The sequence below is a fragment of the Tachyglossus aculeatus genome, chromosome 3 (genome assembly GCF_015852505.1).
Source record: "Tachyglossus aculeatus isolate mTacAcu1 chromosome 3, mTacAcu1.pri, whole genome shotgun sequence".
In the NCBI taxonomy this organism is placed as follows: domain Eukaryota; kingdom Metazoa; phylum Chordata; class Mammalia; order Monotremata; family Tachyglossidae; genus Tachyglossus; species Tachyglossus aculeatus.
The window spans coordinates 93,907,787-93,926,950 of record NC_052068.1 but is presented as its reverse complement, the minus strand read 5'-3'; the positions used below and the strand labels follow the sequence as shown (position 1 = coordinate 93,926,950).

General features: G+C 41.8%; 1 non-coding gene across 1 annotated transcript; it reads right to left on the bottom strand.

Annotated features, from left to right (window-relative positions):
- Positions 1–14,176: 14,176 nt before the first annotated feature.
- LOC119925928 lies at positions 14,177–14,299 on the bottom strand. The gene has a single exon (XR_005449855.1). It is a non-coding gene; the product is annotated as a small nucleolar RNA SNORA17 (small nucleolar RNA).
- Between the last annotated feature and the right edge of the window lie 4,865 nt (positions 14,300–19,164).

The window sequence follows — 19,164 nt, the reverse complement described above, 5'->3', positions numbered from 1 at the left end:
TAGTAAAGGTAAGTGAAAACTGAACTAAAGACACAAAACAGGAGTCTTTCCAAGGACTCTGATACTCTGACTTCTGGTGGAGTCTACTTAAAAACAGTGAGAAATCTATTCTCTTTAAACCAGCTGAAATATTCTGATAATAATAATAATAATGATAGCATTTATGAAGCACTTACTATGTGAAAAGCACTGTTCTAAGCATTGGGGAGGTTACAAGGTGATCAGGTTGTCCCACGGGGGGCTCACAGTCTTCATCCCCATTTTACAGATGAGGTAACTGAGGCCCAGAGAAGTTAAGTGACTCACCCAAAGTCACACAGCTGACAATTGGCGGAGCTGGGATTTGAACCCATGACCTCTGACTCCAAAGCCCACGCTCTTTCCACTGAGCCATGCTGCTTCTCCATTCTGATCCTCAAAATCATTGAAATCTTGGATGGAATTTCATTGAAATTACCAATTGATTGTGAACCAATGTGAGATACCTAGAGGATGCCATTCACACTGGTTATGTTGAATATGGTTGAATATGGTTGAATATGGTTGCACTAGAAACTGAGCAATGAAATATTGGGTGAAATTGCAAAATGCCCAATTTGCATCATTCTTTCTTCAACAAATGCACGTCCCTGTTCTGTCCTAGACATCACTTAATCCATAGTGCATTCATAAAATCTTTCATTCTTACTTTCAAAACCCAATACTTTCACACCATATACTGCATTGCACAATTGACTCGGTGCATTATGGGGTGTTCTGCTATCCTCTGGTGCCTCATGTATCACCTTGTGCCTGAGGCAGTCGAAATGCAATGTTGATGGACCAATGGTCTGATCCAATATGGCAAATCCTACCCTCTTGTTTTGGTACAGATGAACAACCTCCGACAGCTTTGCAGACATTCAACAGAATGATAAAAAAAAATACAAATGGAATTTCCTGATCATTGCATTCCATTTTATTTCTGTGTCTCAACTGTAGCAGTGAATTCAATGAATCTAAGAGGCGATTGATAGCTCTGAAACGTTAAAGCCCCAAGTCCATAATTTAAATATCCTATGGACCACTGACTCCTCCTCTGATTACAGACCTGGACTAATATATCTCTAGTTGCACATCATGTGGGGACCCGATGACACTTTTGGGTCTCTATTCACAGAGTCTACACCTGAAAATTATCAGGAAGCCCATCAGTGAAGTGGAAAATTTACACCCTTTTGCCCAAAACATCTGAATAAAAGAACACAATACCTATCTGAGGGTTTGAATACACCAGAGCATTTGTGAATGAAGGGACAGCCATTAGCTCTTCATATATTACCTGCAGCCCTACGACATCTAGCCATGGTTCTAGTTTATGTCACTGTCAGAGTGGCGAAACTGAAATTTCTCTTCAGGAATCATTCAGGAGGCAATAGTCTATCTATCATCATCACTGATAGTATATCATTGATAGCATATCATCATCATCATCATCAGAGAAGCAGTGTGCCTCAGCGGAAAGAGTACGGACTTTGGAGTCAGAAGTCATGGGTTCAAATCCCAGCTCTGCCACTTGTCAGCTTTGTGACTTTGGGTAAGTCACTTAACTTCTCTGCACCTCAGTTACCTCATCTGTAAAATGGGGATTAAGGCTGTGAGACCCCCGTGGGACAACCTGATCACCGTGTAATCTCCCCAGTGCTTAGAACAGTGCTTTGCACATAGCAAACACTTACTAAATGCTATCATTATTATTTATGTTATTGTCATCATGAACCTTATCCTTGTCCATAGAATCTAACAAGAAATCTCATGCCCAAGATTCTGTACAGTGCAGTATTCAAGGATGGTTATAATTCAGTAATTCCTCTCCACTGCAAGCTTGCTTCAATTGAAAATAGACAACATTGACATGGACAGACATATCAAAGCCCAAACAGGGATGCAACCTTGTGCTGATGTACAGAGAGGAGTTGCAGAAGCAATAAACTAAACTAGCTGAATATTAATAGAGCAGACAGATCCTGGAAGGATTCAAACACTGACCTTGGGGTGAAAAGGCTGCTTAGCCCACAACCAATCATTCTATTCTGAAGGGATTAAGTCTCAGAAAATCACTCTCTTTATTCTCATTCATGTTTAACTTACTTTGTAGTGCTGCACATAAAAAATGCAGATAGCTCAGGAGCTTTTTCTCCCATTTTTCATTTCCCTTTACAGATCCATCTATAGTGGTCTTACACAAATCAGGGCTAGGTGAGCTATTTTCACCTTTTGATTATTATGTTTTGTAATAGTCAATACCAGGTTAGTAAGTTTTTAAATGTAAATTACCGGTGAGCAAAAAAGTTATAAAGCAATCTGCTTTAGATAGAAGCACAAGGCTCTAGAAGCCCTGTTCATCTTTTCTACAGCTCAGTATGATTATAAGACCAAATTTAATAAACTTTTTGATACAATTTGTGATATAATGCACACTGAGCTGAGAGCTGAAAGGCATGAGGTGCTCAGTGCTGGCAATGAGGCAAAATGGTCGAAGAGAGGATAACAGAGACTGAGTAGGGATTGCTCTAATATGGATACAGTATTAGAATCTGAGGCCAGATGAATAGTTCCCTGTGGGACTTCAAAGTTTGATTTTCTTCTCCCTTGACAATGGACTGTTATGATTACAAATCCCAAAATGATTGAGAGAAAAAGCTATTATACATAATGGCTATTATGTAGCCCATTTATGCATGCATGTCTGTCTATGTGCACCTCTGTTATCATTAACATATATATAAAAGAGATAGAAAGATTTTATAGGGGTATGGATAGAATTTTCACAGCAAAACCAGTAGCTGATAGGCTATTTGCCACGGAAATATTTCAATATATGTTTGGAAAGTGAAATTGAAATTTGGAGAAAAATAATTGGGCAACATGGGATTGGTAAATTAAACAACAAGGACTTATTTATTGCAACATCAGGTTGCAATCATCAACACAGTTTTCCATTACACGGTAAGAGGAAGACAGTCCTCTAGACTGTAAGTTCTTTGTGGACAGGCATCACGTCTACCCGTTGTGTTGTATTGTACTTTCCCAAGGGCTTAGTGCAGTGCTCTGCACACAGTAAGTGCTCAATCAGCACCCTTGATTGATCAATGTCATAGATGCACAAAAGATATAAGCAGTAGTGTTTGCTGATTATATCATTGTACAACAGAGAGCTGAAGGGGATTTCTATTAATGCTAGTATATTTGATGTCAAATGTTGATGCGATGTGTTCCAAACTTTAACAGTATACCCAGTTTTTCACAGAGTAGCACCCAATTTAAGCATGGAGCTGTAAATCAAACTTCTCAGAAGCAAAAAAAAAGAATACTAAACTTTGTGGGAAAACTGAAACAGCCCCTCTAGAACAAGAAACCCTATTTACCTTCAGCAGGATGTTAAAAGTTTTGTTGTCTCTAAGGACACTATATACTAGTTAACCTTTGATCCTGTGGAGAATTCTAGGAGAAAGTATCAGGAATGGTTGGATTATCATATCAATCAATCAGTGGTACATATTGAGTCCTTATTGTGTGCAATTGCTTGGGAGAGTACATGAGACTGATTCCTGAAATAAATCAAAAAAAGATACCTGTAGCAAAACAACTTCTGTGACAAATGGCATGGATGCTGAAGCCAACACTGGGGAATATAGCACAAATTATGAAGTATTGTGACAAGCAATGAGATGTCAAGGCTGAAGAGATACAAGGCTACACAGACCTAAGTCAATCCAAGTACATGCTCCTGTCATCCTTTGGGAGACTGTTAAGCAGGATATTGTGGCACTGGGTCACTGGGCTTCAGTCCAAACTAGACATCTACCAAGCTGTATTTTTGTCTAGATTTCTCTACAACTTTGAGAACTTCCCCACTCAGGTACCACATCCGGCTCATTGAGCACTTCCAACAGAGTTATTTATTGGCCACACACAATATCAAATGGCCAAAATGGTCATGAAAAATGAAGTTCTGCAATGCCTCCTGATAGATGTGCTCACCTCGAGAGGGATATGCTCGATGGCATATTGGAGGAGAATAAACAGCAGGGTACCCAAAAAGATGTTGTAATTTCAGCTAAAATGGACAGACCAAAAGCAAGGAAGGGAGTGGAAACATTTTAAGGACACAGTGAAACAAAGATTCAATCAATGTCGCATCCCAGCTGAAAACTGGGGTTCAGTAAATGAAGACAGACTAGCATGATGAACTGCAATCAAGAAAGGCGTGACTATTTTCAAGCAGAAACTTCACTGGGAACAATAAGCAAGGAGAAAAGAGAGGAAACAGCACCATGCGCTGCAAATATTAATCAATTGTATTTATTGGATGCTTACTATGTGCAGAGAACTGCACCAAGTGCTTGGGAGAGTACAATAAAACAGAATTAGCAGACATGTTCCCTGCCTATAATGAGCTTAGAAGACAACAAGGGACACAGCAAGACAATATTTATCATTATCATAATCATTATGATCATCAGAATATATCAAGAATCTCCATGCCTACAGAGGATTCTAAACAATGTAGTCATGGAGCACAGTGCGACCACCAGCACTGAAGCAACGTCGCACTTTTTCTGGGTGAATCATATCAGGAAAATGGATGATGATGATGACGTTTATTAAGTGCTTACTATGTGCAAAGCACTGTCCTAAGCTCTGGGGATGTTACAAGGTGATCAGGTTGCCCCACGGGGGGCTCACAGTCTTCAATCCCCATTTTACAGATGAGGTAACTGAGGCCTAGTGAAGTTAAGTGACTTGCCCAAAGCCACACAGCTGACAGCTGACGGAGCTGGGATTTGAACCTGTGACCTCTGACTCCAAAACCCAGGCTCTTTCCATTGAGCCATGCTGCTTCTTTGTGGAAGCAGCAGGATAAGCAAACTGGATAACAATTCATGATGGCTGAAATGGGGTAACCATAGAAATAGTGGCAGATAACATACTTTTAATAAATGAAGAGTAAAATACAAAAGAATGTGGTATGACAGCAAACAGTTGGGACATAACCACAGAAGGCAAGATCAACCTGACATGCTGCTTTCTGAAATCGAGTGTCCATCTTGGAGCAAAGAGAAGAAGCATGACCTAGTGGATAGAGAACAGGCCTGGCAGCCAGAAGAACCTGGGTTCTAATCCCAGCTCTGCCCCTTATCTGCTTTGTGACCTTGGGCAAGTCACTTGATTTCTCTGGGCCTCAGTTACCTCATCTGTAAAATAGGGATTATGACTGCGAACCCCATGTGGGACATGGACTGTGTACAACCTAACGTGTGTCTACCCCAGTGCAGGTCCAGCCAAAGGCAATCTTACAATACATGCGGTGTGGAAGGGATTTCCAGTGACACATTAGCTTTATCAGTCATATCCACACACACTGATACAATCTTCTCGGCAGTAGTATCATCTTCAAAGCTGGAGGGTCATGTATACATTTATACATAGTAAAACATAGCTTAAAAATCAATATTTGCCAAGTTTGAACCTTGAAAGTATTAATGCAAAACTAAAAACAGAAAAGAATGAATTCAAAAGTGAGCAGCCAGTTTTCCTGAAGTCAAAAATGTCCCAGAAGGAAAACAATCAGAGCAGTAATATTCTAGAGCGTATGTTTACTGACGACTTTGTATTGAGGAACTTTCTAAGGGCAGACTATGAAAATGTTTGCATCCAGAAAAAAATGGCAAATTCACCTTTCAAATTCCCAAGCAATTTATGCGTCTCTTTCTAAATATCTAATTAGCAAGTACAGATGCTGGCTTGTGTGCAAAAATGTGGGATTTTACAATCAGAAACCAGATGTGCTCATCAAAGTAGTCCATCTGCAGAGGCCTGCCATGAGTTTGGTTTTGTATACATACAACACACACACACACACACAGGGAAAGTAAAATTTGGTTATGAGTTTTGAGTACTGGCTTTTGAGAATTCTGAGGTTGTACATGTCTGTGTACATCTTTACATTATCATGTATTTTGTAATTGATTCTTATTGAGAGTAGAGGGAACTTCTCAGGCCAGGTCACCCTATGCCCGAAGAATTTTGCTACCTACTTCTGTTGGTAATGGTGACTTCTTATCTCAATGTAGTGCACATTTTCTTTTTTTTTCTTCCTCAGCAGCAAACATCCATCCCAAAATGGAATGTAGGCCAAATTATAGAAACATCTGACAACGTAACAGAAAGGAATAGTTTCTGTAGTTGAGTGATTGATGTAAAGGAAGGGATTTGCTCAGTGGAGCTTTGTGAATGGGGAAGGAAGGAGACTAATCACTCTTGTCCAAAAGAAATAGGAGAGTTTTCAGTTAGTAGAAAACTTTGACTTTGGGAATGGAATGTTCTCATTTGGCAGTCTACTGATGCAAAATCTCCTCTCACCTTTGGGTACTGTAGTCCCATCCAAAGTCTTAGAAAACTCAAAGGGATTTCAGATCTTGAAGATATGATAAGTTCGGGAAAATTATAAAGCTAATGAAGTCAATGTTATACTATTCGATCTCATCTAACTTACCACCAACCCCTTGTCCTTATCCTCCCTCTGGTCTGAAACCTCCTTACCCTTCATATATAACAGACCAACAATTTCACCACCTTCAAAGCCTTCTTCACATTTCTTCCAAAAGACCTTCCACAACTAAGCCCTCATTTCCCCTTCTCCCTCTCCCTTTGGCATCCTGTATGTACCTGAAACTATAGACTGTATTGAAGTTTGAAGGCTCAAAAAGTGTTTAAAGAACTCCAAGAGAAAGGTTAAGAATTTGGAAGATCAAGCAGTGGCTATGAGAAAGGGAGTAAGGATCATCATCATCATCAATAGTTTTTACTGAATATTTACTGTGGGTAGAGTATTGTACTAGGAGAGTACAATATAGCAGAGTTGGTAGATGTGTTCCTTGACCACAGTTCATTCATTCATTAATTCAGTCACATTTATTAAGCACTTAGTGTGCCAAGCACTGTCCTAGTGCTTGGTAAAATACAATACATTAATAAACAGTGACATTCCCTGCCCACAACAAGCTCACAGTCTAGAGGAGGGGAGACAGATATCAATAAAATAAATAAAATTACAGATTTATACATAAGTGCTGTGGGGCTGGGAGTGGGCAAGGGGAAGAACAAAGGGAGCAAGTCAGGGTGACACAGGGAAGAAAGGCATTACTCTAAACAATTTATTAATCAATCCATGGCATTTTTTAAGCACTTACTGTGTGAAGAGCATCATATTTAGTGCTTGGAAGAGGCAGTGCAATAGAGTGGTAGATTCGTTATCACACTGTTTCTCTAAGCATTTTTTGGAAATATACTTGGAAATGGAACCCTGGGCTGAATCACTGCTGGGCTCACCCAGAATGGCAATACTCATGTCCTTATGTTACTATGTTCTTGGGAAGGGAAGATGTTTGTCTTATGGGGACATGGGAAGGCATTCCAGTCAAAGGAAATGTAATGAGTGAAAAAGCTAGGGAACATCAAGTGACTTTCAAGTACCAGGAATAAATGTGTCCAAGGAACACAACACAATTAGAAGACTGGAAAATTGCCAAGAGAGCTGGGTTCAATAACCCCACGATGGTTGAAAGACTGTTTAGTGAATGGGATTCGAGACTGTTTGGAAAGTCTTCTCTCTCTCCTTTTTTTCTAAGCCATCATTAAAATGTGTCTCTGGTACACCATGTGCCTACTATTATGGGTTTTTGAGAGCAACTGTATTGTAGTTTGTTATGTCTGAAGAGTGTTTTGCACAGAAATAAATTACATGCAGTACTGACAGTAGGCAGTCAACTGTGACTGCTATTGTGCACTCAGTAACATGCTTTATGTGGCTCTGAACATTTACATTAGGGTCAATTAGGTTGCCAGAATTCAGTATGGTAGCTGAAAGATGCTTATTGGAGTGCATTTATGTTTCTGCCGACCTCTCACCTGCATCCTGCCTCTGGTCTGGAAAGCCTTCCCTCTTCATAGCCAACAGATAATTACTCTCTCCATTTTCCAAGCTCTATCAAAGGCACCCCCTCTCCTAGAGGCCTTTCCTAAGCCCTCATTTCCTCTTTTCCCACTCCCTTCTGCATCACTGCTATTTGCTCTGTATATTCAACCCTCCCTCAGCCCCACAGCACTGATGTACAAATCCATAATTTATTTAGTTACATCAATGTCTGGCTCCCCCTCTAGACTATGAGCTCATTGTGAACAGGGAATATGTCTACTAACTCTGTTACACTGTACTCTGGCCAAGCATTTAGTAGTGTTCTGCACACACTAAGTGCTCAATAAATACCCTGATAAATAGTAGTTTTGAGTGTCTGTTGCATGCATAACGCTGTACTAAGCACTTGTGAAAGTACAGTATAATAGAGTTGGTAGATGCAATCCCTGTCCACACGGAGCTTACAGTCTACATTAAAATGAATTACAGAAGTGAGTAAAGAGTAGAGTTAAAAGATATGTACGTAAGGGCTTTGGGGCTGGGGTGGGCATCAAAGATGGGGGAAAAAAGGGAATAAGTGTACCAATGGTATCCAGGGAGACACTGGGAATCCAGTGAAAGCTTCCATGATTAGGCCAACCCCACTCCCAACATCTGCCCTATTTTGAGGGTGGTTTTAAGACCCCCACCTAAAATCTAGGGCATCCTTAAGACCATGGATCCTTCGGTGTCATCGCAGGGTTCCAGGTCCTGATAAGAGGACAGTCATAGCTCAGGAATACTGAAAGCAAAATGTTGGCATCAGAATGTTGTGGCAGGAGAAGCAGAATTTCATGGTCTTCACTGCCCAGGATCCACAGACAACTTTGATGATGATGGTACTTAGCGTGGCTCAGGGGAAAGAGCCCAGGCATGGGAGTCAGAGATCATGGGTTCTAATCTTTGCTCTGCCACTTGTCAGCTGTGTGACTTTGGACAAGTCACTTACCTTCTCTGTGCCTCAGTAACCTCATCTGTAAAATGGGGATTAAGGCTGTGAGCCCCAGGTGGGACAACCTGATTACCTTGCACCCGCCACTCCCAGCGCTTAGAACAGTGCTTGGCACATAGTAAGTGCTTAACAAATGCCATTCTTATTCAGTGCTTAGAACAGTGCTTGGCACATAGTAAGTACTTAACAAATGCCATCATTATAATTATTACCTGTTAAAGACTTATCTATGCATCTATCTACCCTAGCACTAAGTACAGTGCCTGGAGCACAATAAGCACTTAAAATACCATTACAAAAAAAAACCCCAACAGCAACACAAAAGAAACTTGGCATACACCAGAACCTGGCAGAGAGGTCCGAGATGGGATCAGAACAACGGCCAAAGTTGTACTCTGGCTCAGAAGGGCATGCATAGCTTTTGCGAGGGTAATGCATAGCTTTTGTTGTATGGCGCAGGTCTTATTATGAAGGATTCTCCCCTTTGAACTATGGTATACTCATTTCACAAGTAGGGGAAAGGAGCCCACTGTTGGGTAGAGACCATCTCTATATGTTGCCAACTTGTACTTCCCAAGCATTTAGTACAGTGCTCTGCACACAGTAAGTGCTCAATAAATACGATTGATTGATTGATTGATCTAGCACCCTGTTATGTGCTATAGTAAACCCAAGGTAATGAGGTTGGACTGATTACCAACCTAATTGGGGCTCACAGTCTTAATCTCCAATTTACAGATGAGGGAAGTGAGGCCCAGAGACGTTAAGTGACTAGCCCAAGGTCACACAATAAACAAGTTGCAGAACTGGGACTAGAACCCAGGTTCTTCTTACTCCCAGGCCCATGCTCTATCCACTTCTCTAGGGCCTCAGTGACTTCTATAGAACTCAATCAATCAATTAATCATTTATTGAGTGTTTATGGTGCACAGAACACTGTACTAAACTCTTGCAAGAGTGTAATACTAGACTTCCTGTCCATAGGAAGCTATAGTCTAGAAGGAGAGACAGACACTAAAATAAATTATGAATAGGTATACAAGTGCTGTGCAGCTGAGAGTGAGGTGAATATCAAGTACCTACAGTATATAAGTCCAGATTCATAGATGATGCAGAAGGGAAAGGGAGGAGAGGAAATGAGGGTTTAGTCAGGGAAGGCTTCTTGCATGAGTTGTGATTTTATTAAGGCTTTGAAGGTGGGAGGAATGGTGGTCTGTCATAGTTAAAGGGTAGGGGGTTCCAGGCCAGAGGGAGGATTAGGGCAAGAGTTTGGCAACGAGACAGATGAGACCGAGTGGGGTGATTTACGTAAGAGGTGGGCAGTGCGTAGGCTGGATCATAGTAGGAAATCGGCCAGGGAATGTAGGTGGGAGCAAGTTAATTGACTGCTTTAAAATCAATGGTAAGGAGTTTTTGTTCAAGGTGGAGGTGAAAGGACAATCACTGGAGGTTCTTGAGGAGTGGGGTGAAGTTGACAATGTTATTTTAGAAAATGATCCAGGCAACAGAATGAAGGATTGGATGGGAAAAGACAGGAGGCAGATGTAGTAGGGTGGGACATGATAAATACTTGGTTCAACATGGTACCCATTTGGATGGAGAGGAAAGGGTGGAACTTAGCATTGTTGTGAAGGTAGAATTGATAGGATTTGGTGACAGACTGAATATGTGGGTTAAATGAGAAAATGAGTAGAGGATAATGCTAAAATTACAAACTTGAGAGACACAGAAAGTAGTGGCAGTGTCTTCAGTGATGCCAAAGTTGGTGGGAGAACAGTGTTTGCATGAGAAGATGAAGAGGTCTGTTTTGTAAATATTTAGTTTGTGGTGTCAGTGGGACGTCCAAGTAGAAATGTCTTGAGGGCAGGAGGAAATGCGAGACTGTAGAGAAGGGAAGAGGTCAGGACTGGAGAGGTAAATTTGGGGGTCAATCACCATGGAAGCTAATGAGCTCTTCAACGGAGTGGGAGTAGATGGAGAATAGAAGGCGCCACAGAACTGAACCTTAGGGAACTCTCACAGTTAGAGAGTGGGAGCCAGAGGAGAAGCCTTTGTAAGAGACTGAGTAGGAGCAGCCAGGGAGCTAGGAGGAGAATCAGGAGAGGTCAGTGTCAGGGAAGTCAAAGTTAAATCATGTTTCCAGAAGGAGGTTGTCCACGGCATTACAGGCAGCTGAGAGGTCAAGGAGGATTAGGTTGGAGTACAGACCAGGGGATTTGGCAAGAAGGAAGTCACTGGAGAGCTGAGAGAGAGGAGTTCCAGTGGAGTGAAGGAGGCAGAGCCAGATTGGTGGGCGAATCAAGGTGAGAATTGGAGGAGAGGAACTGAAGGCTGTTACCACAGCCTTCCTCAGATTTTGAGAAGGCAACACCATGTTGTGACTGCTTTTCTCTGTTCTGCTGGAGTGCTGTAAGACAGGTTGGAATAGAGATTCCTCACTGTCATAGAAGTGCGCCAGTGCAGGCTTCAAGGGCCCTGAGGGCTGTTTAGGGGCCGAGGTGGCAATTATCCCGAGGAGTCATGCAACCATTGGGTGGAGAGATTCAGGACCTGTTTTGTGGCAGTTTAAAAAGACGTGGGCAGCCCACAGTGCATAGGGTATTCTGGGAGCAGAGCCCCTAGAGCCATAGTGGAAAAATGAGAAGCAGCATGGCCCCATGGATAGAGCACAGCCTGGGAGTCAGAAGGATATGGGTTCTAATCTTACCTCCGTTACTTCAATCAATCAATCAATCAATCAATCAATCAATCGTATTTATTGAGCGCTTACTATGTGCAGAGCACTGTCTTAAGCGCTTGGGAAGTACAAATTGGCAACATATAGAGACAGTCCCTACCCAACAGTGGGCTCACAGTCAAAAAGGGGGAGACAGAGAACAAAACCAAACATACTAACAAAATAAAATAAATAGAATAGATATGTACAAGTAAAATAAATAGAGTAATGAATATGTACAAATATATATACATATATACAGGTGCTGTGGGGATGGGAAGGAAGTAAGATGGGGGGATGGAGAGGGGGACAAGGGGGAGAGGAAGGAAGGGGCTCAGTCTGGGAAGGCCTCCTGGAGGAGGTGAGCTCTCAGCAGGGCCTTGAAGGGAGGAAGAGAGCTAGCTTGGCGGATGGGCAGAGGGAGGGCATTCCAGGCCCGGGGGATGACGTGGGCCGGGGGTCGATGGCGGGACAGGCGAGAACGAGGTAAGGTGAGGAGAACGAGGTACGGTGAGGTACCTGTCTGCTATGTGACCTGGTGCAAGTCACTTTACTTCTCCATGGCTTAATTACCTCGTCCATAAAATGGAGCTTCAATATCTGTTCTCCTTCTTACTTAGACTGTGAGCCTGATGACCCAGGCAGCAGCACGGTCTATGGACTAAAGGGGGAAAGGCAGTGACGCTAAGAATCTTGGGTTCCAATCACAAACCCACCACTTGCCTGCTGTATGACCTTGGGCAAGTCCCTTCGCTTCTCTGGGCCTCAGTTACCTCATCTGTAAAATGGGGATTAAGACCGTGAGCCCCATGGGGTACATGAACTGTGTTCAACTTGATTAGCTTGTATCTACCCTAGCACTAAGTACAGTGCCTGGAACACAGTAAGCACTTAAAATACCATTACAAAAAAAAAAACCAACAGCAATGCAAAAGAAACTTGGCATACACCAGAACCTGGCAGAGAGGTCCGAGATGGGATCAGAACAACAGCCAAAGTTGTACTCTGGCTCAGAAGGGCATGTATAGCTTTTGCGAGGGTAATGCATAGCTTTTGTTGTATGGTGCAGGTATTATTATAAAGGATTCTCCCCTTTGAACTATGGTATATTCACTTCACAAGGAGGGGAAAGAAAAGAGAAAAGAAGAGCATATCTGACCTGCCTTTCAGTTTGCCTCCTTTAGTTTGGCAAATCTGGATCTTCCGGTCCTAATACCTTCTTTTTCCTTATTATCTAAGTTTTTTGATTGAATGGTTGTGATAACATTGAGCAGAACTCTCCTCTTTGAACAATGGAATCCACATTTCCTCAGGAAACGCCTTTTAGAGTACCTTCTGTATTTTAGTTTCCAACCACAGTAAAGGAAGTCATGTTTCCAACTAAAGCACAACGATCCATTGGACTATACATTTATACATCCACAGGACCAGGGAGCCAGATAATACAGCTCAGGGCTTCGAGGTGAGCTCATTCTCTGGCCTCATTCCCACCCCTTCAACAATGAACCCTTATTAACTATGCACCAGGACATTATTATCATTATTATTATTATTATTATATTACTTTGGTTTTTGTTAAGTGCTTACTATGTGCCAAGCACTGTTCTAAGTGCTGGCGGAGATACAAGGTAATCAGGGTGTCCCACGTGGGGCTCACAGTCTTAATTCCCATTTTATAGATGAGGTAACTGAGGCACATAGAAGTGAAGTAACTTGCCACCAGGTCTTAATGCTTCTCTAACAAGAATAAATCTCTAATAACTATTATCATTGAATACTATTAATGAATTAATTATTATTAATTAATAATAATAGTTATTAGAGATTTAGAAAAGCAGGATGAGGGTTTTAATCCTGGTTCCACCATTAGTCTGCTGTATTCTAGGTCAGGACAAAGCCCCCTACTACTCCACATCCTGCAGTTGCAACCCAAGATATCACAGCCTCATTGTTTCTCACCCTTATGCATTCATTCATTCATCCAATCGTATTTATTGAGCACTTACTGTGTGCACAGCACTGTACTAAGCATTTGGGAAGTACAAGTTGGCAACATATAAAGACGGTCCCTACCCAAAATCAGGCTCACAGTCTAGAAGGGGGAGACAGTATGGATGTGAGTGTGACAAAGAGCAAGGGCTCAGGCTCAGCTGCACACACAAAGACTGTCCCTTGTGCTGCCTCGTTTGAGGGCTGCAATGCCCGGAGCAATATTAGGAAGTGAGTATTCTTTTCCTCTTTCCCTCCTTGGACCATTTCACAAAAGCATAATTTTTGCAACCTATTCTTTTCTTTCCTCTCCCCTCCTGTCTCCTCTGTTTTTTTACCTTCCTGTCTTCCTTCTGTGTCTTCTCTTCTCCTTCCTTGGTGTCACTTGATGGCAAATATTAGAGACATTATCCTGGAGACCTGGTAAATGATGCTTCACGTTAAGTCAACGTGAAGCTATATTGTTCAAAAGAGGTTTGCTCCTCCCCGAGTTGTAACTTCTGCTCTGAGATAAGCTGAATGTGTTGATCTATTAACTATTCTGAGTGCTCATGGACTGAGCATAGGCGAAGCCACTTCCTTTTTGCCACTCAATGACACAGACACAGAAGAGTAGCCATGCCTGTGACACCTGTAGAGCAGCATTGCATAGGCAAGATAGCTGTAAAGAGCCACAAAGACCCTAAATGTAGGAAAAGGGTGCTTAAGACAGAAGGAACCCTCTCCAGCAACAAAGTCAGGTGGCAAGCTGCATTGGTGTAGTGTGATTCCAGAGGACAGAGACTTCTCAGTGCAGAAATGCAAGAGCACGCTTCGGGTTGATTTTCAAAGCAAATGTAGCCCGTGAAAGTGTGACCTCATGAACCTTCTGACCTTTGGGGATTGATCATGATTAGTATCCAACATTCCCCAATGAGAGAGGCAAAGGCTTTATACTTGGAATTCTTCTTGCCCCTTTATTGAAATATGTTTCACACCTATCATCTCATTTCATCCTCACATTTTTTTTTTTTTTATTAGAAACATTTTCTGGGGTGGCATACACTTTTAGAAAAAAAATTAGTCAAACATTTTAAATATATACAAATTCAATTCTTACCTTCCCACATTATAAGTATTAACACATTTCCATTTTGATTACTGTAATTAGCTTCTATTCTTTCTCTAAAACATTAGATTTCAAAACTCTTCAGTGAAAGAATAACTATGAGCATTGGTTTTTCTAACCTGGCCCTTTCTTCAATTCCTTGAGTGATTCTCTTAATCTTTTTTCTTATTTTTCTCACTTTCCCCTGGTAAAATCTCCTCTCTCCATAATAATTATAATTGCATATTCTGTCCTTTCTGCCAAATCTTTTATATTATCTATCCTGTTTCTAAAGCATTCACCACTGCACTGTATTTCATACCTCAATCAGCTAACCCCATCCCCTCCTTCTGTCTTCCTCATTTTATCTGCCCATTCAATTGAATTCAAATTCAGCTCCTTGTTCTCCAGGAGTCCCTTATCGTTTGCCACTTGTCTGCTGTGTGACCTTGGGAAAGTCATTTCACTTCTCTGGGCCTCAGCTACCTCATCTCTAAAATGGGGATTAAAACTGTGAGCCCCATATAAGACAGGGACTGTGTCCAGCCTGATTACACTGTATCTACCCCCGCACTTAGAACAGCACCTGGTACATAATAACCGTTTAACAACTACTATTATGATTATTATTATTATCTTGTGGCTAGAGAAGCAGCATGGCTCAGTGGAAAGACCACGGGCTTTGGAGTCAGAGGTCATGGGTTCAAATCCTGGCTCTGCCAGTTGTCAGCTGTGTGACTCTGGGCAAGTCACTTCTCTGTGTCTCAGTTACGTCATCTGTAAAATGGAGATTAAAACTGTGAGCTGCCCGTGGGACAACCTGATCACCTTGTAACCTCTCCAGCGCTTAGAACCGTGCTTTGCACATAGGAAGTGCTTAATAAATGTCATTATTATTATTAATAATACTAATATTAATATCTGCAAGGTGTTCACCATCATCTTGTGACCCAGAATCCAACCACCAAGAGTAGTTGAGACCTAGGGCCCATTCCTTTCCTTCTGCTTACCAGTAGTTATTTCTTTGCTATGGCATGCCCCTAACCAAAGCCCTTTGCAATGCTTTACCACACATACCATGATTCCAAGAATGGAAGGTGTAACTGGAAAATTTTCCCCTCATTTAGCCTCTGCCCTTTATTTACTAGCATGGACTCTTGAGCACCTTGGAGGGTGTATGGATCTGGGTGGCATGAGACCTGGATTCTAGTCCTACATGGGCGACTGGCTTTTTTTGTGACCTCAGCTAAATGTTTTGAATAGTCTCTGATCCTATTTCTTCAACTGTAAAATTAGAATTCCCTACCTCACAAGTATGTGGTGAGGATCAAATGGTTCAATTGATGTGACATTGCTTTGAGTAACTTTTTTGAATGAGCCACAGGCCATGCACATTCATGGTATTACTATTACCATTACTCCACTCCAAAGACAAACTTCCTCCATTCCTTCCACCTTCCGTATTGGATGGTAGATATATACTTTCAATAAAATGAGTCTATTATCCCTGAAGAAGCTATAAACATCCTTAACAGCAATATATTTGATGTATAAATGTAGAAATTGGAAAATGAAAGTCCTTTCAGAGCCATATAATTCCAGAGGGGCAACTTACCTCGGAATGAGAAGCAGCGGGGCTCAGTGGAAAGAGCCCGGGCTTGGGAGTCAGAGGTCATGGGTTCGTATCCTGGCTCTGCCACATGTCTGCTGTGTGAACTTGGGCAAGTCACTTAACTTCTAGGAGCCTCAGTGACCTCATCTGTTAAATGGGAATTAAGATTGTGAGCCCCACGTGGGACAACCTGATTACTTTGTATCCCCCCCAGTGCTTAGAACAGTGCTTTGCACATAGTAAGTGCTTAACAAATGCCATCATTATTATTATAATGGTGATAATAATAGTAATAACAATAACAATGATAATAATATTTGTTAAGAGCTTACTGTGTGCCAGGAACTGTACTTAGCGCTAGGGTGGATACAAGTAAATCAAGTTAGACACAGTCCTGGACATAGTCTCAATCCCCATTTTACAGATGAGGTAACTGAAGCCCAGAGAAGTGAAGTGACCTGCCCAGCGTCACACAGCAGGCAAATGATGGAGTCAGGATTAGAACTCATGACCTTCTTACTTCCGGGCTCATACTCTATCCCCTACACTATGTTGCTTCCCGTGATTCTACCTGTTACACATACCTGAGTATCTGATCCTCCATTCCCCTGAAGAAACATTACCATAAATATGTCTTTGCAGGTGGAGCTCCTGGTTAGAATATTTATTCTCCCCTTTATCTGGGAAATTACCAGGAAAAAAATGTAGGGATGATTGCCCTCTGATTGCAAGGGAAGAGCTATGTCAGTCAGTCAAATAATGGTTTTTACGAGTATTTACTGCATGCAGAGCACTGTACTAAGCATTTGGGAGCGTACGAAGCAAACAAGATGGTTTTTAACTTGGCAAGACCACATTTTTTTTCTTTCATTCATTCATTCATTCAATTGTATTTACTGAGCACTTACTGTGTGCAGAGCACTGTACTAAGTGCTTGGGAAGTACAAGTCGACAACATATAGAGACGGTCCCTACCCAACAGCGGGCTCACAGTCTAGAAGGGGGAGACAGACAGCAAAACAAAACATATTAACAAAATAAAATAAATAGAATAGTGAATATGTACAAGTAAAATAGAATAATAAATATGTATAAACATATATATAGGTGCTGTGGGGAGAGGAAGGAGGTAAGGCGGGGGGGATGAGGAGGGGAAGGAGGGGGAGAGGAAGGAGGGGGCTCAGTCTTAGACTACATATCTCATGGAATGATACCTCTTCTGTGTCTAGAAAGTTATAAACTAGAATCAGTATTTAATGTGTGGATGTCAAAACAATCACTTATAGGATGCAACATTCAGGGAAGGAAAAATTTACAAAAACTTAGAAAATGATATGGCATATTTCAAATTTTCCTGAGGGATTCTCTCTGACAAATAACACCTGTTACCAGTTAAAAAGGTTTGTGCCCTTAAAATAACATCTCCAATACTCAGTCTAGGAAACCTCAAAGGCAGTATAAGGCACTAAAAAGATGCAAAAGTTTAAAATAAGAGTTGAGACAGAAAATCTGATTGCAAGAACAAGAGAGGGGAAAGTGCAAAAGAATAAGCAGAAAAGAGAAGCAACCTTAGGAGCAACAAGCTCTGTGTATTGTTTTCCTCTTAAGTCTTCTATCAAAAGGCATCCCATACTTGGAGTTGGTCTGCATTTGAATCTCCACTGAATAGTCAGCTCTGAAAATCTTTGTTTGCATATTCACAAAGGTGAAGCTGTAACCACATTTCCACCAATTTGAAATGTTAAGTGATGAAATATGAAAATAAATACTTTTTTTTTTTTTTTTGCCAGCTGAGGCTGCCCTTTACAATCCTGCATTCTTAGTGTGTCACCAAATCTTCTGGGTCTAGATCAGCTCCGTTTCTGATTGTCGACAGATTCTCTATGGGGAATTTTCCAGTGCTTGATTCAGGTTACATAGCAGAAGGCTCATATGCCCCCAAACTCCTCAGTATTGGCTTCAAAATTCTCCATCACCTTGTCCCTACTTACCTCACCTCCCTTCTCTCCTTCTACATCCCAGCCTGCACACATCACTCCCCTGGTGCTAACCTTCTCATTGCACCTCAATCTCGCCTGTCCCACCATCAACTCCTGGCCCACATCTTACCTCTGGCCTGAAACACACTCCCTCCTCAAAAACCGCCAATAATAATAATAATAATAATGATAATGGCATTTGTTAAGTGCTTACTATGTGCAAAGCACTGTTCTAAGCGCTGGGGAGGATACAAGGTGATCAGGTTGTCCCACGTGGGGCTCACAGTCTTAATCCCCATTTTACAGATGAGGTAACTGAGGCCCAGAGAAGTTAAGTGACTTGCCCGAAGTCACACAGCTGACAAGCGGCAGAGCCGGGATTAAAACCCATGACCTCTGACTCCCAAGCCCGGGCTCTTTCCAAGCCACACTGCTTCTCATTATCTCATCATTATTATCTCATTATTATATGCCAATCACTCTTCCCCCTTCAAAGCCCTCCTGAAGGGGCCTTCCCAGACTAAGCCCCCCTTTCCTTCAGCTCCTACTCCCTTCTGTTTCATCTCAAAGTGCTCCCTTTGCCCTTCCCTGCCCCACAGAACCTATGTAAATATTTGTAATTCTATTTATTTATGTTGATGCCCGATTACTTGCTTTAATGTCTGTCTCTCCCCTTCTACAGTGTAAGCCTAGGAATTTTGTCTCTCTATTGCTGAATTGTACTTTCCAAGCACTTAATACAGTACTTTGCAAAGAGTAAGCGCTCAATAAATACGATTGAATGAATGAATGCCCCCTCCCTGGTGGGTGTGCTCCAGAGAAGCCATCAT